The sequence below is a fragment of the Cetorhinus maximus genome, chromosome 21 (genome assembly GCF_964194155.1).
Source record: "Cetorhinus maximus chromosome 21, sCetMax3.hap1.1, whole genome shotgun sequence".
Lineage (NCBI taxonomy): Eukaryota > Metazoa > Chordata > Chondrichthyes > Lamniformes > Cetorhinidae > Cetorhinus > Cetorhinus maximus.
Window position 1 is genome coordinate 49,818,011 of NC_135899.1, and position 23,576 is coordinate 49,841,586.

A 23,576-nucleotide genomic window follows, 5' to 3' on the forward strand; every position below is an offset into this window, starting at 1 on the left:
TAAGGGAATCGTAAAGCAAAATTACCAAAGTTACCAAAGGACCCTAAAATAAAGAAATTTCTCTTTTTGTAACTTTTACTTTAAAATGAATCAGAACCAACATATATTAAATATGAATTAACAGGCAAATGATACTTCAAATAAAAACGTAAATTTTAAATAGTTGATACTACAAAGATAGATCTTACACAAGCACAAGCACCCACATCACTCGCCACACAAATGTGGCACCACATGCAATCTCAGTCTTTCCAACTCAATTGATGTAGCCCTCTAGTTGTATTCAGCAGCAGGCATATTCCATCTGAGGTCCCTGGATACAGTTAGCACCAACCCTCCCTTACTCAGGTCACATCAGTTTACATGGTGTAACTTTCTAGAGTTCTTTTTCAACCAATCAACCAACAACACAGGATTCACAATCTGGTCCTCTGATACAAGCTCTCAGCTCTTTCACATCTTGAGCTATTCACAACACTTTTTAGGATTAGCCCCTTTCGCTTGCTCGTGCATCAATTGCCCAAGAGCTTCTGGAATTCTATTTTCTTCTTACTGCTAATCAGAAAATCAAACTTTTCATAGAGCTTCAGTGATTTCTCCTGACACAAATTCTATGTTCCTCTTTCTGTCTCTCTTTGCTTTCTCTTTGAGTCCACATCGGTGTGCTGATCACCTTCACCCTCCAGCTCTCCTGCTTGTAGCTCTCATTCATGTCTACAGCTCTCCTTTGTGTCTGCCAGCCACATGGCTTCAAGTCTCAACTTCCTTCCTGATGGTACTGCATCCAGGTCAAAAGTAACCAGGTCACATGAACCAGTATTTTTTAATATTCAAGAAAATTGCAATTGATCCCTTTACAATTGATGCAAACTCCTGAAAGTCCTTTTCAAACATTCTTAGAAACAATTCAGGTTCCACAGACATTTTAAAGAGATTACAAATGTTCCTTTCTGTACTGCTTCTGAATCAAAGATTGTCACATCTGCTAAAAGGAGTTGCCATGACAGCAGCATTGCTGGGAGTGGAATACCCCATAACTAATGGACTGCTGTAGAGAAAACGTTTTATTCCTTTCCGCCCTCCCATATTAAAGTGGAGCACAATTAACGAGTCTGAGACCATTTAGCAGGAAATGTGCAAAGTCACACGAGCCTGTTTTTACTGCTACACTTGGCAGTTGTCTGACCAGCCATGTGATGTCTGTATTTAAACACCACTGAATAATAGCAGAGAGAGTTGATAACATCAGATTGTCTGTGTTCTGCTTATCGCCACTGATGGAGGATCGTTGCCAAGCCTTCACAGCCCAAGTCCCAGATTCCCGATAAAACCCTGATTCTCATTCACAGCGCTCCATGCCTGAATTTAGTGAGATCATACTGGCATAACACAACAAGATTGCCTGGTACCAGAACCACAACAACACCATCTAATGCACCATGGATTCTGCTTCTGACTTCATACAACAATGGCCTCAATGGCTTCCAGCTTTACGTGTACAGGCTGCCTGTGGATAGTCGCAGGATGACCAACAACCTTCCAGTATCTCACCAAACTAACCATTCTCTTATACGTAAACAGGACAGTGACAATCAGCTGGCTATTTGTCTGCAGGAAGTGTTTGCTCATCTAATATCCGCACTCTTTCCAACTGCAGGTTACTGGATAGCAACCTGGAGCAAAAGTAATTTCTCCCTTCTTAGGCCTGGGACACTTACAGCATCTTAAAGTCTACCTCAGTTGAAGTCCGTCGATTCCTCAGAAACATGGAACTGAACCTGGAGCCCCTGATAAACATGCGAATCTTGATGGGCAGGAAAGACCCATGGTACATTCAGCCTGTCCCACACAACTGCAATTTGAGGTGCACTGCAATACAGACATTCTCCACGCCACTTGGAAGTCATGTAATCTCCTGGGAGTGGCATAATACCAGACAAAAAGCCAGGCCGCTGAGGGAAAGAAAATTGGATCAGTTCCTCTCCAACCTGTTTAGGTGATTGAACCTAGTCCCGGAGATCACTCTGGCCCATACAAATGCTATGCAGTCAGGGCATTGTCCTCAACCCACTCACCACCCACACAGGCCAGGCATACTTATCATCTGGCCTGGCAGGCGAACTGCTTACTCTATCTCCATCTCTATCCATGCAGGACAAGCTGGCACGCAACAAGGGGGAGAGGTCACAGACTGGTGGGGGAATGCCCGAAATCAAGTTCCTCACTGACTTTGAAAACAGAGTGATCCAGCTGGCTGGTGACGATCTGGACTGGTCCTGGCTGACGGTGAGGTCGGCGTTGTTCTACCAAGGGAGGGTCCAGCAGTGCAACATCCATCAGACAACCATGCCATGAGTGATGTGTCCTGTTTCACAGGCCACTGCCATGCACTAATTATCTCTCCTTGCTTCCACAGGCACATCTGGGAAACAGCTGACAGAATCCATGACCCAGGGCCTCTAATCAAGACCTGAAGAAACCTCTGAAGAGGAATCTGGAGGCACCCTCCCTGAAGTCCCGTCACAGCGCTCACCCACACCCTCTACCAGCTCAGAGGCACACAACTTGGTGGCACCTAGCTTTAGAATAGCCTTGGGATCACAATCACTGTGGACTGAAGGCTACAAAGTGCAGGCCACCAAGTACACGCCTTTTATGTGCAGTTGTGAAACACATCGGCGTGCTTTCCCACCAGCATGGATGGACAATCCGGGGGGAGGGATGATTCCGGCGGGCTGGCCTAATAATGATATACTGATGTATTACAATGAGGTTCTGACATCCGATGGCAGTAAACATGGCCCTCCATTGGCGGGCTCAGCGGACAATCGCGAGCTGGTTTCACGCCATCGTGAAACCGATCGTGCCATATTGCTATTCACGCCACCAAACACGCCCGACACCAGCGGGCACGGAAAATTCCACCCTCTGTAGCCCAATTGATGTTATTTTAATACTAACGGTGTTACATGCGTTACCACCGACAATACAATGCAGATTGATAGATTTAGGCTCTTTCTATCTATAGATCACACATTAATAATAAAAAAACACATTGGAGAGGAATGGATCAAGTGCTGTAAGCTAAAGACGTCAAACCTGAGCAGTATCCTTTGTTGCCCAGAGACACACTGAACATCAAAGACCTGCAGTGGTGACATATCATGGAACTGTTTATACAACACAGATAACATTGTCACACAGATATGTAGTTGCCGGTAATCTGGTGGATAAATTCACCTTCTGGTACCAATTGGGGAAAGAGGGAATTGTTAGGATTCTGTGGAACAGAGTTGATTACAGATTCAATCTGTCGCAAACGTACTGTCAAAAGCCTGGCCTCGCAACTCAAAATCTCATGAATACTGGAGAGCTTGTTAGAAATATTTCTTCTGGGAGCACATGTGCATCAAAGCAGTTTGGAGCAACATTCTATTTGATTTAGCTCCATTTCCACTAATAGGACTAAGGATGTTTTATTCTGTCGCATCCACCGAACTGTGTCAGAAATTCCTTTCCTTGAGATATCCAAAGTTGTCAATAATAACCTGAATGTTACATGAGAAAGACTAGAAACATCTGGAGGGGTTTATGCTGCAGAAGAATGTAGAGCTATCAGCCTGAGTACACAATATGAGTTGGCACTACCAGTGCAGTATTGAGGGAATGTTCGACTGTTTGAGGTGCTGCTTTATGGGTGTGACATGAAACTGAGAACATATCTGCCCTGTCAGATGGGCATAAAAGATTCCATGGTACTCTATCAAAGAGTAACAGGTGAGTTTTGCCCTGTGCCCTGGACAATAGTTATCCCAGAGCTAACATTCCTAAAGCAGGTCATTATCACATTGGTATCTGTTGGAGCTGGCTGTGCATAAATTGGTTGCCTCATTTCCTACGTCGTAATATTGACCACACTTCATAAGTGCACTGTTGGCTATAAAGCACTTTAGGACATCTTCCCTTGGCTCAGTGTAAAGCTATTGTTGTTCTGGTATCTGTTACTTTCTGCATAAGTTTTCTTTGGCCAATTGCCTCAGCTCAATCACAGTCTCCACAGAGACTAAGGCCCAGATTTTCACTAACACGGTGGATAGCTGGAGTAAGGAAATTTCCCCTCTAACTACACCCGCCTCAGTAGAAAGGTCCCTGGAGACGACTACAGCAGTGGCTGAGTGCTGAAGCAGGCTGTTTAAAAAGCCCACCTCGGTCCTCTGGGACTTTGTCCCAGATGTTTTGTTAAATTTTAGGCCCCCTAGCCTTCATCCCTCACACCCCATTAACCTTCCCACCCACTCCCCCAACCTCCCTGCCCCCATGCCCCCTCCCACTCTCATGGCCCCTTATAGCCTCCATGCAAATATGATGTCAGCCCACACCCTCCACCCACACTTATTGCCCCTTTCAGCCTCATGCCCACTTAATGCCAACCTATCTCTGTGGCCACTTATGAGCTCATGCAAAGAATGCCAATGCATGCCAACTGATGCCAACTCATGCTAACCCACACACCTCCATTGGCCCTTACATCCTCCATGCCAACTCACCCAGATCCACTATGGTCAGACCTCAGGAGCATTGTTGAGATGAAATAAAATAAATGTCTAAATATCTAACATAATATTTTTAAAAACACTCCCATTCATGAAAGCCCATTCAAAACTCTTAAGCCTCCTCAAGTGCTTAATCTCATATCTACAAAAAAATCTATTCATCAGCCCACATCAAAGACAGCTAATCCTTCAATAACCCCTTGGAGCTGTCAAACAAACTGTGAATTTAGAACCCTGTTACTGAGATAAATTTAACTTGTGGAAATCAGCCAAGCATTCGTAAGAATTTTTCAAACAGGCAAATGTCAACAAACAGCTGTTATAATTGTGAGAACAGAGATTTTTCAACCCTCACAGACACTGGCAGCCTGTTTTCTTTTAGAGGCCTGGGCATTTAAAAAAACTTTATATCATAACAGTTATAATCCACCCTTCAAGAGTGTTTACATTTACTCCCTAAATTCATGACTCCCACATTGCAGGTTAAGGCCCTTGTTACAGCCAGAATGGAATCTGTTTGAACTCTGCACCATGTTCAAATGGCTCTGCTGAGTTTGTGTTTCCCTCATGTGTGAGTCATACCCTGCCTCTTTCCGCTACTGACAAAAATGGGATCTGTCAGAGGTAGGGGCAGGACTTCTGCAACTGGGTCTCGCGTGTCATTTTTAAAGGTCCACGGAGTTCCTCCGGCTCCACAAAAATCCAGCCTTATCTCCTACCAGATAGCTCAAATATCTGCATCTATTGTAATAGATCTACTGCCTGGGGTAACCCTAAGTAAGTGACAATATCTAATGCATGTTTCATTTCTAAGCAACTCTCTTCCAATTCTTGCCGAGCAAAGTTCAGCCAATTGCTACTGTAATCCTGTGGAGCTTCTTTATTATTCATTTTTATCACTGCTTAGCTGATATTGAAAATGCTCAATGTGTTAACCTAAAGACAGGTCTGACCCGGGGTTAAAGACTCAATTTTGGAAGAGCGTTCAGCTGTGCAAAAATGCTCCTGTTTCTTCCTATCGAGCTTTAGCAAGGTCCTAACAAAGACATGCCGTGTATACACAAGTAATAGTTGATCTTGTGTAAAAGTCGACCTCTGGCTTTTAGCCAAAAAAATCCAAGTTGTTTGTACTTCCCACCCACTCGCCGCTGAAATCAAACTCGCCCTGGTGCAAACCTACTCATTGATGGAATCATAGAGTAGCTCATCATTGCAGGCGATTGTTCAGCCATTCACATCTGCTCACGTCAACATGCAATAAAAATATTTTTTGGCTCCTTTTGCGCAGCATTTTGGGGTTAGCGGGAACAGTCTCCAACCTGGCAACTCTGCAAAGGTGAGAGGATGGGATAGGATGGATTTCAATGCCTCGAAACTATTAATCATGTCAAAGCCGACCCCCTACTGTTTGGCTGAATATTTACTTTTAGAAACTTGACTTTTACACAAGTGTATACGGTATAGGCTTTTCTTATAAATTTCCATCATTGCCTTTCATCAGGAACCATTCAAGATACGAGTGAAAAGCAGCATATAGTTTCCCCCGCATCTCCGTCCCTTTTTACAAACATCAGCCCAGATTCTCTTGGAGAGTTGCACATCCACTTTGCAGGGCCCACATGAATTGACTCAAAAACATGATCTGGAGGCTGATCAGCACTGACTGTCATTAACACTCTAGCTGCAGGTTTGAGACCCGTGAGTCCCTAAAACTGCTCATTCAATTGCAGTGTAGGTGCATTTCACTAAAGTTTCAGATGCCCTAAAGTCTCAGGGAATCATGGCGTAACTCACGTGCATCATTACTATGGCAAATCAATAATTTCCTGGGACTTTTCTGCTGCTCTAATATCACCCCATGACAGAAACAGCGAGGGGTTAATTATGTTAGTTATGTTACTTATATTATTTACGTTAGTTATGTTAGCTCTGACTACTTTAAAATCAATGGTGATCGTGATTTTCCCGAATGAAAGTTACTTTGATTGGGTCTGCCACCTAGACTGTTAAAGAGCAGCACTGATGAGGCCTTTGGTGAATTGGCAGCAACATGAAGAATCTATCAGCAGTTGAATTTTGTGGTAAAAATAATCACAGATACTCTCATCCTATGATTCTTAAAGACTTTTGGGCGTGACCAGTTTTTGGAGTGCATGCAAGTTTTACATGGGTGCAACTTTCAAATAACAAGGAGATAACAAAAATTAGTGAACGCAATGATTTACTTACACCAGAACATAATGACTGTAGTACTTCTTTTCTTGATACAGTCATGACGGGCTATTTTTGGCCATTTGGTGTACTATACTATCGACTTTATCCTTCCAACAAGATTTGGGCAGAATCACTTTGGGGATCTTCACTACAGTGGGATCATCACCTTGACTGAAAGATGGACCAACTCACATCTCCCACAGAATGTCCATATGATTTATGCCACAGAAGCAGGGTCAGTCAAGCCTGTGCTGCATCAAACAGATGATTCACAACTTTATCAATCTGTCTCCCTAATATAAGCATTGCATTGTCCAAAATACAGCAGTAGCTACCGGGAGGATAATTGAGAGAGATTGGTGTGTCAGGGTAACAGCAGTAACTTGCATTTATATTGCACCTTTAATGTAGTAAAATGTTCCAAAACACTTCACAAGAGCATGAAAATCAGACCAAAAAAATGCAACCTTATATACACTGAATGTAAAATATACAGGGAAGTACAAACAGGGGATTTGTGTATATAAAGATTACTTAAGGAGCACCATGTAGTGCAGGTAAATGAGTCAGGGCCCTGTATTCAACACAGAATTCTCCATTTAATGTATACGTCCATTCTGTGTGTCATGTTCAATTGCTCTGTGTTTAATTATGTGAGTCTATTTACTATTGATACTCACTGTGCTTGATTGGTTAAACCTGGATGTGGACTCAGGGAAAAGTAAACAAACTGTAGAAAGAGCTGGAAGCCCTGAGCTAGAAGCATGAAGTAGACATTTTAAAGCATTGTGAATAAAACCTTTTACACACATAGAGACTAGTGTCATCTCTGCATAGATCTGCGATATAAAAGATACAACACTGTGCACAGTTTAATGTGGCAATTACAATTCTCTTGGTTTAGGTCCTACCTGTACATTGATGTATTTGTCAAACTATAAGTTACATTGATATATTTTTCCATACACAGTTGTAGCCCATTTCTCACTTTGCCTGCTTCTACCATTAAAAACAGCTGTTTTGCAGTGCGTTCGGGCAATGGTTTATTTACCACTAGGGTCTTAAGATCAGGCTTTCAAATCCATGTGTAAGACACTGAATTTTCTTTTATTTTATCTGATGATTGCGTATCTGACTGACCTATCTGTATTATGTACCTTGCAAGTACTGAAAGTTGATAAACCTTCACATTTGGCCAGGCTGCTGCCAATTTGTTGCTTTGCTCAATTCGGCATATTGTAACTTCAGACGAGGTGTTAAACTGAGGCCGCTTCCCTTGCAGGTAGATGTAAGCAATGCCATGGCAATATTTCAAAGAAGAGCAGGGGGGCTCTCCTTGGTATCCAGGCCAATATTAATCTCTCACCTAACATTACTAAAACAATTCATCTGGTCATTACCACATTTCTACTTGTGCGAGCTTACTCTGTGCAAATTGGTTGCTGCGTTCCTAACATTAAAACAGTGACTACACTTCAAAAGTACTTCATTGGCTGTAAAGGACTTTGGGACAGTCTGTGGCCATGAAAGGCACTATATAAATGCAACACTTCTTTTTGAGCATGCTAGCAGAGGCAAGAATGACAGATTCAACCATATTACCGGAAATTTTGGACCATACAAATCTGGATTTTTCTTTATTCTTTCATGGGATGTGGGCATCACTGGCAATTAAGGCCAGCATTTGATACCCATCCTTAATTGCCCAGAACTAAGTGGCTTGTCAGATGGTATATGTCCATCTAGTGAGATGTATGGGTCACCATTACTGAGACTAAGTTTTCAATTCCAGATTATTAATTGAAGCTAAATTCTACCAGCTGCTGTGCTGGGATTTGAACCTGGGTCCCAGAGTTACAAGGTCAGCAACAGTATCACTACGCCACCATTGTCCCATCCACCCACATATGTAACTTTGCAGAGCTCTTTCAAAAAACCAGAAGAGGCAGCATCAGTCAAATGGTCTCCTCTGTGTATTATGATTATATGTAAGAAGGGGTGATTTGAATGCTTCATCTTCTCAGTCACAGCAACCCAAATCAAAGATGGCTGTCACCATTGACAAGGGTTTATGTCCTTCTGTTCTTGGAGCTCAGGAGAACTTGGGCTAGATTTCGGCCCAGGAGTCAGTAAACTGACTGACGTTTGCTCCCAAGTTCAGTACTTCAAGGCTGGGATTTCCTGACATATGCTGTAAGCTTGAGGACAGAAATCCCATTGATATTCTCAGGATTTGTCAGCACGAATCTCGCAAACAAAGGGCTAACTCCATGGGAACCAGGAGGACATCCATTTTCATGTTCATTGGCCCAGTTTAACCCAGCCGGCAAAAATAAACATCACCAGCCCCCTTGAGTAAATAGAGCTAGTGAGGCAGACTCAATATTGCAATCTAACAAGTTTACACACGTATTGCTCTTTCACATTTTGATCCTGAAATGTACCATGTTTTATGATCATGGTAATTTTTAAGGGCAGTTAAAAGCTGTCAAACAGTTCCTGGCCCGCTACCTAACTGCTCAGAGCATTTTGTCATGTGATGCTGAGCTATGCAGACAAGGCTTGATCCCTGACCTTTGCCAAACAGATCCCAATCCAGCCAATGACGGAATTGCTGCAATTAGCCTCAGTGCCCCCATGCAAGGGGCGGGAACAAAATAGGGCCCAGCTCCTGCACCTATTTTCCACCCTGCTAGACTTCTTGGATCTAAGCTGAGGACATGCTGTGCGCTCCCGTAGTTGAGTAGACAGTGGTGCACTGGTAATGTCACTACACCAGTAATCCAGAGGCCCAGGCTAATGCTCTGGGGACATGCATTCACAGCAGCTGGTGGAATATGAATGCAACAATCTGGAATTGAAAACTATCATTGATTGTTGTTGAAAATCCATCTAGTTTACTAATGCCCTTCAGAGAAGGAAATCTGCCATCCTTACCTCGTCTGGCCTACATGTGACTCCAGACCCACAGCAATATGGTTGACTCTTAACTGTTCTCTGAAATGGACTATCATGGACTACTATCAAGCTACTCAGTTCAAGAAGGTAGCTCACCATCACCTTCTCAAGGGCAATTAGGGATGGGCAACAAATGCTGGCCTTGCCAACAATGCCCATATTCCATGAAAGCATAAAATAAAAGCCTGCTAATATCTGCCGCCTTGACTGACATCCAAAGAATAGCAATTTGCGCTGGTTGACATGAATCCACGCCCAACAAGAAGCTGCAGACCGGAATAGAAAGAAAACCTGGGGAATGGGGAGTGGGGGAAAGGGAATGGCTGTCAGTCTCATGCACTGTACAAATAAACCAAACAGTTCAACTTCATTCACATCACAGGGCACACCCCCACAGCAGATACCATCGGCAGTGACAAACCTGCAGCTGACAGCAATTAGGAGGGCAAAATATTTCCTTTATTTTTTTTTCATGGTTGAGTTTTTGAAAAATAAAACAAATTAATTTAGTTTAAGCATTCCCACGGGTTAAAAGCACAGAATGCTGACTGGCTTTGCAACTTGAAACTAAAATAACATCCTGTAGTTCATTAATGCAGCTAGAAACACAATCTAATATCGCTGAGGTCATTTTATAACCATGGTTAACATTTCCCTGACCAATGCATAGACTCTTCATTGCTGGTACACTCTCTTGTCACCCACTCTCTCTCTCTCCCCACTCTCTGCCCTTTCCAACTAGTTACATCTCACCACTCTCCTCCTAACCCTCTCCTTCCCTTCTTGTTATTTCACTCCCTCCTCCTTATCCTCTTGTGCCTTAATCCTATTCCCTTTCTGTCCCTTTCCCCTCAAATGCTATCACCAGACCAAGCTATTCGCAGGCAGTGAATGTCCCTGTCCCCTATCCCTTCTTGCCTGACATGCTCACCTGAATGTTTCTTGCTCTCTCGGGCTCCCTTCAAGTTGTGTCTTGTAGTGGCCACAACTGCATTCTCAGCTTTGTGAGGCAGCTGGCTCTGAGCACTAATGGTTTTTAATGATTGTACCCGAGGCTTCTCAGTATAGCCCCACCTCCTCCCTTTCATGACACGCCAGCTAATTCAGGACCAGCTGCTGCCTTGCTCAGGGTACGAAGCAGGACCCAGGCCCCACCGTACCTGCTGAGAGCAGCTAACATCTGTTTGGGTCCACAGTCTAAGATTTTGACGATGTTGTCAGCATCCTATCAACCCATGAATTTATTAGTAAATGATTAATCAAAGTCAGAGCATCACATTCCACATCACAAGTTCAATACCCTCTCTTTTCAGTGTGAAAAAATGACACAGCTGAATCCTTATCAACAGAACACAGACCTGTTAGGTTGCGCCAGTTTGTTTAAGGGAGAAGAGAGTGCTATTGTAAAGGAGCAACTGCGTTTACTTAACTCAAGCAATCATTGCAAAAATACTCCGCCAAGTCATGCAATGGAAACCACTTCAAGTTCGATTTTAAGGCACCATTTGATTCTGAATTAGGAATGGTTTTTCCAAACACTCTAAGAGTAGGAATGAAAACGGCAAACACAAGTGACGATACAGTTATGTAATTTCCATCCAAATCTGTTGTGTGTTTTTATATAAAGGGTACTCACTTGTTCATGAAGTTATTCCCTCTTTAAAGAATTTGCAAGCCCAAGCACTCCCAGCCAATATTGCAATGTTATACCCCGCAGGTACTGCTCTGTAAACAATAATTTGTTGATTCTGCAGGCTGGGGTCATATGTGATTCACTGTAATGGGGACATAGTCACATGTTAATGGGGTCAGCCTCCCAAAGTGTGATATCATATCAAGGTTGAATTCTGATTGCATGATTCAAACCTTAAGAAAGAAAGAACTTGTGTTTATACAGCATCGTTTAGCACCTCAGGATGTCTCAAAGCACTTTACAGCCAATGAAGTACTGAGTGTTGCCAGCAGTGTAAAGTAGAAAATGTGGCAGCCAATTTGTGCACAGCAAGCTCCCAAAAACAGCAATGACAACAGGTTGCAGTTATATAACACCCTTAACCTAGTAAAATGCCCTAAGGTGCATCATCATCAAGCAATATGATAATAACCCAAAAATCTGTTTTTAGTGATGTTGACTGATGCTAAATATTAGCCAGGATGATGGGAAGAATGCCCTGTTCTTTGAAATAGTGCTATCAATCTTTTATGTCCAGCTGAGAGGGCTGAGAGACTTCAATTTAACATCTCATCTGAAAGATACTAGCTCTGACAGTGCAGCATTCCCCCAGTACTGCACTGTGTCTCTCAGTCTAGGTTATATACCCAAAACAGTGGAGCTGGTGATACACATAGCATTACAAGGTTGTGGGTTCAAGTCCCACTCCAGGTACTGATTGCAAATATCAAATCTGATGCTCCAATGCAGGACTGGGGGAGTGCTGCACTGTGGGGTGTGTCATTTCTTTCGGATGAGATGTTTAACTGACACCCCTTCTACCGTCTCAGGTGAATGTAAAGGTTCCACAGCACTATTTAAATTGGAACCAGGGAGTTGTCTCCCGTGTCCTTGTCAATATTTATCCCTCAATTAACATCACAAAAACTGATTATCTGGTCATTATCACATTGCTGTTTGTGGGAGCTGGATGTGTGTAAATTGGCTGGTGTGTTTCCTATGTTACAACAGTGGCTACAATTTAAAAATATTCCATTGTCCGTAGAAGTGCTTTGGGACTTTCAGTAGTCATGAAGATCAATATGTGAGTGAAAGTCTTTTTATTTTTCACTGTTTCTAACATTGTTGTGGGTCTGTACCATTTCATTTCTATGTCCAGGTCAGATATGATTGCTGAGATAGAGAAAATGTTTCTACCCGTGAGGGAGTCCAATTCTAGGAGTCATCAACTTAAGATTGTCAGATATTAATCGAAAAAGGAACTCAGGGGAAACTCCTTTACCCAGAGAGTGGTGAGAAATGTGGAACTCGCTACCATATGAGCAGCTGAGATGATTAGTATAGATTTATTTAAGGGGAGGTTAGGAAACACATGAGCGAAAGAATTAATAGAAAGAGATGCTGATAGGATGAGATGAAGTTGTGTGAGAATGAACATTGGCAAAGACTATAGTCAAGTGGCCTGTTTCTGTATCAGCAATCCTGTGTAACAGTGACACTCCCGTAACCTCCCCTGCCCCAAGAACTGTCCCCAGCAACTCCACTTTCCCCATTCTCCCAGATTCTCCCTTTCCTTCTGTTCCCGCAAGTATCCTCGTTGGCCATTTTGTTTTTATTTATTCTTTCCCGGGGCGTGGGTGTCATTGGCAAGGCCAGCATTTGTTGCCCATTCCTAATTGCCTTTGATTTGAGTGGCTTGCTGGGCCATTTCAGAGGAAAGTTAACTACATGGCTGGAGTCACATGTAGGCCAGTCCAGGTAAGGACAGATTTCCTTAGTGGACAAGATAGGTTTTTACAACAATCGATTCAAGGTCTTGATTACTGAGACCAGCTTTTAATTCCAAATTTATTAATTGAATTTAAATTCCACCAACTGCCATGATGGGATTTGAACCAATGTTCCCGCAGCATTAGCCTTGGTACCTGGATTACTAGGCTAGTGACATTACCACTGCACAGCCATCTCCCCCAAAAGTGCAAGGCCTGGTTTCCATCCTCTTACAAACATGCAAGTAAGGTGGACAGAAAAAAACCATTAGGGTCTTTCGCTTTCCACTGTGTTGCTACCAAGACCCACCCACCAGCAGCCATGTCATTTCCCAGTGGTGGCAAAGTTCTCCACTCATCAGAGCATCTCTCCTGACTTCTTGCCTTCGCACCTTGCCCTCAATCCCAGCAGTGTTCCTAAAAATGTCCTCCTGTTCCTTTGTTCTAACTACGGCATACTATACATGTGGAAACTCAGAAGAATTCATGCCCTCTGGGCTGGGATCACACAAAACAGCAGCAGGACACTTATAGGGAAACCATTGAAGGGTGTCAAGGCCCTGATACACCTTGATTTTCATCCACAATCACAGACACACTTGCCCCCCAATTATTGTTAGTTAACATTAAAATGAGTGGTTGTTTTAAATGATGCTGTGACTGAGTCTTTTTTTTAATTCATTCACAAGATGTGGGCTTTGCTGGCTGGGCCAGCATTTATTGCCCTTGAGAAGGTGGTGGTGAGTTGCCTTCTTGAACCACTGCAGTCCTGCTGGTGTAAGTACACCCACAGTGCTGTTAGGAAGGGGGTTCCAGGATTTTGACCCAGTGACAGTGAAGGAACGGCGATATATTTCCAAGTCAGGATGGTGAGTAACTTGGAGGGATAATTCCAGGTGGTGGTGTTCCCATCTATCTGCTGCCCTTGTCCATCTAGATGGTAGTGGTTGTGGGTTTGGAAGGTGCTGTCGAAGGAGCCTTGGTGAGTTCCTGCAGTGCATCTTGTAGGTGGTACACACTGCTGCTACTGTGCGTCAGTGGTGGAGGGAGTGAATGTTTGTGGATGGGGTGCCAATCAAGCGAACTGCTTTGAAGCTGATACGACCGATCTCCAACAATCGTAACCATCTTCCTTTGTGTTAGGTATGACTCCAACCAGCAGAGAATTTTCCCATTGACTCCAATTTTGCTAGGGCTCCTTAATGCCACACTCGGTCAAATGTGGCCTTGATGGCAAGGGCAGTCACTCTTAGCTTACCTCGTGAGTTCAGCTCTTTTGTCCATGTTTGAACCAAGGTTGTAATGAGGTCAGGAGCTGAGTGGCCCTGGAGGAACCCAAACTGGGCATCAGTGAGCAGGTTATTGCTAAGCAAGTGCTGCTTGGTAGCACTGTTGATGACCCCTTCCATCACTTTACTGATGATTGAGAGTAGGCTGATGGGACATTAATTGGCTAGGTTGGATTTGTCCTGATTTTTGTACACAGGACATACCTGGGTCATTTTCCACATAGCCAGGTAGATGCCATTGTTGTAGCTGTACTAGAACAGCTTGGCTAGGGGCGCGGCAAGTTCTGGAGCGCAAGTCTTCAGTGCTATTGCTGGAACATTGTCAGGGCCCATAGCCTTTACAGTATCCAGTGCCTTCAGCTGTTTCTTGATATCATGTGGAGTGAATCGAATTGGCTGAAAACTGGCATCTGTGATGCTGGGGTCCACCGGAAGAGGCCAAGATAGATCATCCACTCAGCACTTCTGGCTGAAGATTGTAGCAAATGCTTCAGCCTTGTCTTTTGCACTGATGTGCTGGGCTCCACCATCATTGAGGATGGGGATATTTGTGGAGCCTCCTCCTCCAGTGAGTTGTTTAATTGTCCATCACCATGCATGACTAGATGTAGCAAGACTGCGGAGCTTAGATCTGATCAGTTGGTTGTGAGATCGCTTAGCTCTGTCTATCACTTGCTGCTTATGCTGTTTGGCACGCAAGTAGTACTGTGTTATAGCTTCACCAGGTTGGCACCTCATTTTTAGGTATGCCTGGTGCTGCTCCTGGCATGCCCTCCTGCACTCTTCATTGAACCAGGGTTGATTCCCTGGCTTGTTGGTAATGGTCGAGTGGGGGATATACCAGGCCATGATGTTACAGATTGTGTTCGAGTACAATTCTGCTGCTGCTGTTGGCCCACAGCACCTCATGGATGCCCAGTCTTGAGTTGTTAGATATGTTTGAAATCTATCCTATTTAGCACGGTGGTAACACGATGGAGGGTATCCTCAATGTGAAGGTGGGACTTCATCTCCACAACAACTATACAGTGTTCACTCCTATTGATACTGTCATGGACAGATGCATCTGTGACAGGCAGGTTGGTGAGGATGAGGTCAAGTATGTTTTTCCCTCTTGTTAGTTCCCTCACCACCTGCTGCTGACACAGTCTAGCAGCTGTGTCTTTTAGGACTTGGCCAACTCAGTCAGTAGTGGTGCTACCAAACCACTTTTGGTGATGGACATTGAAGTCCCCCACACAGAGTGCATTCTGCGCCCTTGCCACCTTCAGTGCTTCCTCCAAGTGGTGTTCAACATGGAGGAGCACTGATTCATCAGCTGAGGGAGGGCAGTACATGGTAATCAGCAGGAGGTTTCCTTGTCCATATTTCACCTGATGCCATGACACTTCATGGCATCCGTAGTCGATGTTGAGGACTCCCAGGGCAACTCCCTCCCGACTGTACACCACTGTGCCGCCACCTCTGCTGGGTCTGTCCTGCCAGTGGGTTGGTAATGGTGGTGTCTGGGTCACGATCTATAAGATATGATTCCGTGAGGATGACTATGTCAGGCTGTTGCTTGACTAGCCTGTGATGCAGCTCTCCCAATTTTGGCACTAGCAGCTGTTAGTAAGACTGACATTGCAGGGTCAACAGGGCTGAGTTTGCCGTTGCCAGTGCCTAGGTGGATGCCAGGTGGTCCGTCTGGTTTCATTCTTTTTTTGAGGCTTTGTAGCAGTTTGTTACAACTGAGAGACTTGCTAGACCATTTCAGAGGGCAGTTAAGAGTCAACCACATTGCTATGGGTATGGAGTCACATGTAGGCCAGACCAGGCAAGGATGGCAGATTTCCTTTCCTAAAGGACATTAGTGAACCAGATGAGTTTTTACAACAATCGACAATGGTTTCATGGTCATCATTAGACTTTTAATTCCAGATTTTTATTGAATTCAAATTACACCATCTGCCCTGGCAGGATTCAAACCTAGATCCCCAGAGCATTACCCTGGGTCTCTGGATTACTAGTCCAGAGACAATGCCACTATGCCATCGCCTCGCCTACAGCATTTCCAGCTCAGTGCGTACAGGTGGAAGCTACATTTCTATCTTGTCCATCCTAAGGTCCAAATATACTGTAGTATGTGCCTTTTCTTCTCTTTAGCTCCTCGTTCTGTTGAAATCAAAAGTCACTGTCATCCTGCATCAACTTTTCCCAGAACTTCAAAAAATCCCTACCTCCCTCAATCTTCCTATCCTTGTGTAATAAATACGTGCATTTATATAGCACCATTCATAACCTCAGCCTGTTCCAAAAGAACTTTACAACAATGAAGTACTTTTTGAAAAGTAGCCACTGTTGTAATGCACGAAATACAGCAGCTAATTTGTGCACAGCAAGATCCCACAAACAGCACTGCGATAATATCCAGATCATCTGTTTTTGTGATGCTGGTTGAGGGTTAAATATTGGCCAACACACCAGGGAGAACCTCACTGCTCCTCTTCATAGTGCCACGAGATCTTTAACATTCACCTCAAAGGAGACAGCTGGGGCCTTCATTTAACATCTCAACTAAAAGATGGCATCGCTGACAATGTAGTGCTGCACTAGAGTGCCATCCAATATTATAAACTCAAGTTCTGCTTTATGACTCAGAGGCAACAATGCTACCACTGAGGCACAGTTGCCACAAGCCCATGCCAAAGAATCGTAGGTGTGTTGCTTGGCATATCCCATCATTTGAAGATAATTAAGGAGACTGGCAATTCTGGTGGTGGACAAGATACCTTGCCAATGGTATGGACCCCATATTGTTTTCACTTCAACTCTTTTCAGCTTTACCTGTACAATGAGTCTTGGCACAAAAACGAAAATTGCTGGAAAAACTCAATAGACCTGACAGCATCTATGGAGAGGGAGGAAGACAGAGTTAACGTTTCGAGTCTGTATGACTTTTCATCAGAATGAAAGAGAAATAGAAATGCGCTGAAATATAAGCTGACTAAGGGGGGGTGGGACAGGTGGAGCTGGACAGAGGACCAGTGATAGGTGGAGGCAAAGGAGAGATTGCCAAAGATGTCATAAACAAAAGGCCAAAGGGGTGTTAATGGTGATGATATTAGCTAAAGGATGTGCTAATGCTGTCAGACCTGCTGAGTTTTTCCAGCAATTTTCATTTTTGTTTCAGATTTCCAGCATCTGCAGTATTTTGCTTTTATCAATGAGTCTTGGCCTTTCACACTGAGTTCTCGAATAAAGATTAGTGGGTCAACTTTAACGTTTTGGTGGGTGACCGACAGCAGCTGTCCCATTCTGGTGAGGTGTGGGAGCTGAATGCACCTAAATTCTGATCAATGCAAAACTTCTCAACCAACGGCAAGGTAAATCTACTGGGAGTGATGGGAGTGGCGTTGGGTTTGGGGGTGGAGGTGGGGGTTGTGTCATGATCCCAGTGGGGGAGGGATTCCAGGGTGGGGTAGCAGCCTGGGTTACCTGGGGTCTGGAGAAACTCTTTGTCCTGTTAACACTCCCAAGGATTGGACTTCACCCACACACAATATGGGAGAGTCATTAAGCAAGAATTGTTCCTGACATGCAGGCTCAGTTGCAGCAAGCATAGGTTGGAAATTCAGAGCAACAATGGAACGCTGCTATGCTCAGATTATCTGTAACATAATCAAAATCTGATTATCTGCTAACACTTAATTTGACCATTGCCACAGAAACTATTTCATTACTAATAGGCAGCTTTCACATAAGAGTTAAGGGACTGTAAGGTTTACATTCTAGATTTGCATGCATTTATATCAAAATTCCTTAATGCTTCATACCTAATTATAGAGCTTTAAATAATTGATGAAAAAGACAAGGCTCTTTATAAACCCTAGTAATGTTCAACCAATTGAGGACTAATTTCTTTTACAGATTGTCTCTGACATTTTTTCTTTTACTGTTTCCATTCCCTGTTCTGCCCTTCTCTCCAAAGATGTCGACCTTTGTACAGTTCCTCAGATAGCAGCAGACACCTAATACCTATTGACCAATCTTCATGTGTGAACATTGACAGGCTGTTTAAGCATGGGAATTATCACAGGCATCAACTATTTTCATTCAACAATCACATGCCTATGTGCACATACTGTAGAACCATGCACGCACTCACATTCACAGAATCACACGCACTTTCCAGGGTCACAAGACAGCGGTCAAAAGTGTGAATTCTGTCTGATTTCTGCTCTCACTAGAGGTTTCAAGACCAATTGCAATACCACTTTGTCTATTAATCTTGGTTTTTGAGTTGCAAATTGTAGGTTCACATTCCACTCTAGAGAGTTGAACGCGTTTGGTCAGGTTTTGCAATCAGTGGCAAAGCGCTGACCTCAATGAAAGCTGCTCACAAAGATCTAGTGATCACTGTAGTATAAGGGTATCTGGCATAGCAAGAGTTAATGTGGGACTGGGAAACAGTACCACCCATAGTGTGTGGTGTAAAGAAACACATGACCTGGGACTAGAGTCAGTTGTGGACTAGACAGAGACCTGTGCAGAAGCAAGCATGGAGTTAGCTCATAGCTTGGGCTATTCGCTGTATATATGTACATAGTTTTCTATTATCAATAAACACCTAATGTTCAACCGTACAAGACTCAGAACCTCTTCGTGAGACTTACTGAACACACAACATACAACATGATGGCTGCTAACGGGAAAATCCAGAATGTCAGAGAAACTGGAGCAGGGATTCAAAACCTGGAAAATTAAAGGAGCAGCATTCTGACCTGACTGAAAGCCCCTGAAGTAAAGACACAGAGGGAGATCGTCGGAAAGAAGCTCCATTACAGAATTGGAAGCAGGAAGGCAGAAGAAAAACTCTACAGTGCAGCTGAGGACTCCACATGATCTCTGAGGTCCATTGTGAATGTCCACAGAGTGTGGAGTCGAAGGACCTAGCAGGATGAGCAAAAATTCAGTTCTAAGCCAGGACTGGTTTCAAAAGCTTCAGTGCAGCCCAGTTCTGAAAGCACTGCGGGCAGCTCGGGTTCAGAATTGGCACCATACCACACGGCGGCCAAGCTCATTGTAAGAAAGAAAAAAAGACAAAAATGAATCGCAAGGTTTAAAAACCTCCACCAAAGCTGGGAATCCATTGCAAAGCACCCGAAAATCCTCCGAAATCACAAGTAAGGCCCAGAATAGTTGACTGAGTAATCACTGCACAAAATTACAGACAAAAAGGCCACGACTGTCATTGCCATGGGACCCCGTCAAAACGTGACAAGCATGGGAAGACTCTGAAAAAAGGGTGACAGCGGCACCATCTTTATAACCTGATAACCTGCACAGCATTTAACACTGTATTTATCTGAACTTTAAAGCAACAATAGGCAACAAATCAACATTACCAGACCAATTTGGACTGATCCAAGGGCCAGACCAAACACAAAATTGAGGACTCTCACAGAATAGATTCTTAAAATACATGATAGCTTCAGGATTAGATAAAAAGATAGAAGTTGAACAAGTGAATACACTACTTATTCAGTAGGTCCGATAACTGATGATATTATTGTGAGGCAAGGAATTAAGGATCCGTGTCCAGTTTGAAGATGATGAAGTGACCATTTACTGAGATGTCTGCATTCCAAAAAGAGAATCGAGGATCCTTGACCTCACCCAAGAAGCCCGGTTGGGTCTCTTCCTGGTGTGGTACCTCAAAATCAGTCAATACATATTTTACTCTAAGGAGCAGCAAAATTTTAGGAAGAGTGAAATTCAACAAATGTGTCCAACAGCCTGGAGAACCAGTTGACTCTTTTATAAATGAATTATACAGATTGTTGAAAGCTGTGACAACAGTGACCTTAAGTTAGAACTCATAAGGGACAAAATTGTTGTTGGAGTGGCTGACAATGCCCTTTCAGACATACTACAGGCCAAAGAAGTTCTAACTCTAGAAAAGGCCATCCAAATAGTCAGATAGTCTGAAATCCTCCAACAGTATCGATCCATTTTATGTGGTGGAAGCAAGCAATGGCACAGAGCAACCCCAACTGTCCAGCTAGTAAAGCAACAAAGGGGCAGAGAGATTCCAGGCCAAGGAAGGCAATACCCAAACTGACCAGAAGGGGGTGGCACCCAAGTCAGCACTTGGAGTCAAGCAACCTCATAGGCGAGAGCAATGTCCAGCAATATCAGTACAGTGTTTCAACTGAAACTGACCTGACTGGTCAGTCAGAAAGCTATGCAAAGCTAAGACACTGAGATGGGAGGAGGATCCCAAGGCAATCCATGAGATTGAGGTACCACACCAGGAAGAGACGCAACTGGGCTTCTTGGGTGAGGTCAAGGATCCTGGATTCTCTTTTTGGAATGCAGACATCTCAGTAAATGGTCACTTCATCATCTTCAAATTGGACATGGAAGCCAATGTTGTGGTCCTCTCGGTTAAAAGACTATGGCTGAGAGGCCCCTGGCTACAAACAACAGGCACACCATGCTACGAGCCAGGAGGAATCTGAGTTCTGGTCATAGGCATGATCCTAGAATCACTAAGGTTAGCGACAAGCACATATTCGACGTTCTGTACGTCATCCGAAACCAATCTTTTTCTCTCTTGAGCAGAGATGTCTGTGTTGCCCTTAACCTTCTTAAAATGGCAGAAAACTTGAAGGCAACCTCTGTCAACTACATGGAGCTGCAAGTTCCCGAGGGGCCCACCAGTCAAGAGACTCTCAATTGGGACTTCAGCTCTGAATTGTCTTCACTCTTCGCAGAGCCATTCTTTGCAGGTGGCAGAAGCTCCTCTTTGATCAGATCAGCCAAACCTTCAGATAATTACCACTGTACCTCGGGTGGAAGACACACAGGAAAATGACCAGCAAAGAAGAATGAGCCCCAACCCAGGCTCCAGCGGTTGTTGTCACACTAGCTAGAAACACCACGCCACAGACACTGCAACCGCCAGCCAAAGCTCAAAGCTGCAAGACGATGCTGGAGCAAGGAACTAGTGACCATCAACTCACCAGAGCAACACCTCAGTGAGACATGAAGAACACAGTGTCGTGATGAAAGCCAAACTGCAAGGTGAGCCCACTGATGAGGAACATCCAAGCGACAGGGAGAGACACCTTCAACTGAAAGTGATTCATTGGCTATAAAACGCTTTTGGGTGTCCTGAGGTTTTCTCTTTGCTGCACTGGAATTAATTCCTCATCATCTTTACAGCTGTATACTGCTCAGGGTAATGCATTTATGTAGTAATTATGGTTTTATTTAGTGTGTAATATACCTTTAAGAATAATGCTTGTTAAGGAAGATCACATGATCTTTAATACCCAATGAGAGAGTAGCACAGGCTACCTCAGTAATCAGTAGTTAGTAATGTAGAGATAGAGTTTGAGTTGGAAGCACATGTGTAGTTGCTGCTGAGTACCTTTGTAAATAAACTAAACGTTTCCACCTAAGAAGTGTTTGCTGATCAACTCTATCAATAGTACCAACTCGGCCACCAGTCACAGCAATTTACCTCTCGAATTTTGAAATAATTAAATGTTTCTTTTCTAATGAAGCTGCTGAGGAAGTGTTGCAAAGTTGGTTGTGTTGGAGGAAAACAGCTTTATGTGGTTTTTATGTTAGTGGTAAGCAATGTGCATTTTGAACTCTTACCCCTGCAGTTGCTAGATCAAGTGTAATTTTTAAGACTGAGATTGATAGATTTTTGTTGGGTAAGTGTATCAAGGAATATGGAGCAAACGAGGGAAAATTGAGCTGTGGGAGGGTTCAGCATGACCTAATAGAATAGTGAAGCAAGCCTAAGGGGCTGAATGACCTATTCCTATGTTCTTTGTTTGTTCCTGTGGAGGTCACGTGTAGATCTCCTCCAGGTATGAAAAAAATAAAAAGGAAGGTGAGGCAAATCAGGAAGTTGCGATCAAGTCATGCCAACTTTTAAAAGCTTTATGAGAATAAGAGAGTCTGAAGAGATAAGGAGTTCCTGTTATGTGATTCTGGGGAAAAAATGAATTAAAGTAGGAAATTATGAGGTGAAACTTGATTAAAAGGAGTTTTTTAAATAGCCAAAGGTTCCCTAGCATTAATCATTCAATTTAATGCCATTTGTTGTGGCATAGTTGGATTCTATGGCAACAGTATTTTAAGTAACTTGATCTCCCTGTATCACATACGCTCAACTTAAACAAAATGTTTGGAAACATTTTCTTTAATTCAGGCAAAGCATTTTTATAACTGAAGTTTAGTGGCATCTGGTTCAGGGAGCCTTGTCACTATAACCACACCAAATCTCTTTTCCTGATCTGCCATATCCCGCAAACAACCATTCTATCGTTATCCTAAGAAAAATATCCAAAAGGGAATGATAAATGGATACATACTTGGAAATCCCAGCTTCACTATGCGTCAGGGTTTTGTGTGCCTTCCCACCTGGCCCTGTGGGTCAAGCCACAGCTAGCCAGGCAAACAATTCCAATTAATAGTAATAGGAATTCCTGAAATTCCATGAGTCACAAGGTTAAGCACTTTGTTCACTTTAAGTGGCAAGTCAAATAATATGGTTGAGGCTACACAGAAAAATAGAGATGTGACTCTCAGATTAGACAAGATGATGGGTTTGGCTCCAGTGCTCACACAGTGGGTGCAATAACTGTGGAGAACACAAGCTGAAACAAGAATCTGAAATTTATTTATGACAATCACACAATCTGCAACATAACAGCATCAGAGAGTCCATTGTCTCAATACAATAAGTCACTGTTTTAAGTTGCCCCGTTGTTTCCCTTTAATGTTTCTCAGTTAATAAGACATGTTTAACATCAAGGGTTTCGTTTTAACATCATTTCGTGCCAGGTCTGACATGTGGTCGTGTGACCTGATTGTCCTCATTTTGGAGCAGCCTCTCCCTCTCCCTGACCCTCCCAATTGTTGCCAACCCTCCCTCCTGCCGTCCTTCCCTCTCACCATCTCTCCAGCTCGCGGCTTCCTTCTGCAATCCTGAAACTCGAAGCTGCTCTCCCTACCTCCCACTGCTCATCTCGCAAGCCCCCACTCACAGCTAGGGTTTGAGAGAGGGAGCGCCGAGCGGGAGAGGCGGCAAAAGGGAGGATTGGAGAGCACAATCGGC

General features: G+C 43.6%; 1 protein-coding gene across 3 annotated transcripts in view; it reads right to left on the reverse strand.

Moving 5' to 3' along the window:
- Positions 1-10,899, reverse strand: part of LOC144695871 (protein eva-1 homolog B-like) — a 92,510-nt gene extending 81,611 nt beyond the window's left edge. For 2 of the 3 annotated variants that reach the window (XM_078566919.1, XM_078566915.1), the window contains exon 1: positions 10,657-10,896. The gene's annotated coding sequence lies outside the window, so the exon portion shown is untranslated. Of the gene's footprint in view, positions 1-10,656 lie in introns of all 3 variants that reach the window. The other variant, XM_078566921.1, reaches the window with a different exon arrangement.
- Positions 10,900-23,576: the final 12,677 nt, after the last annotated feature.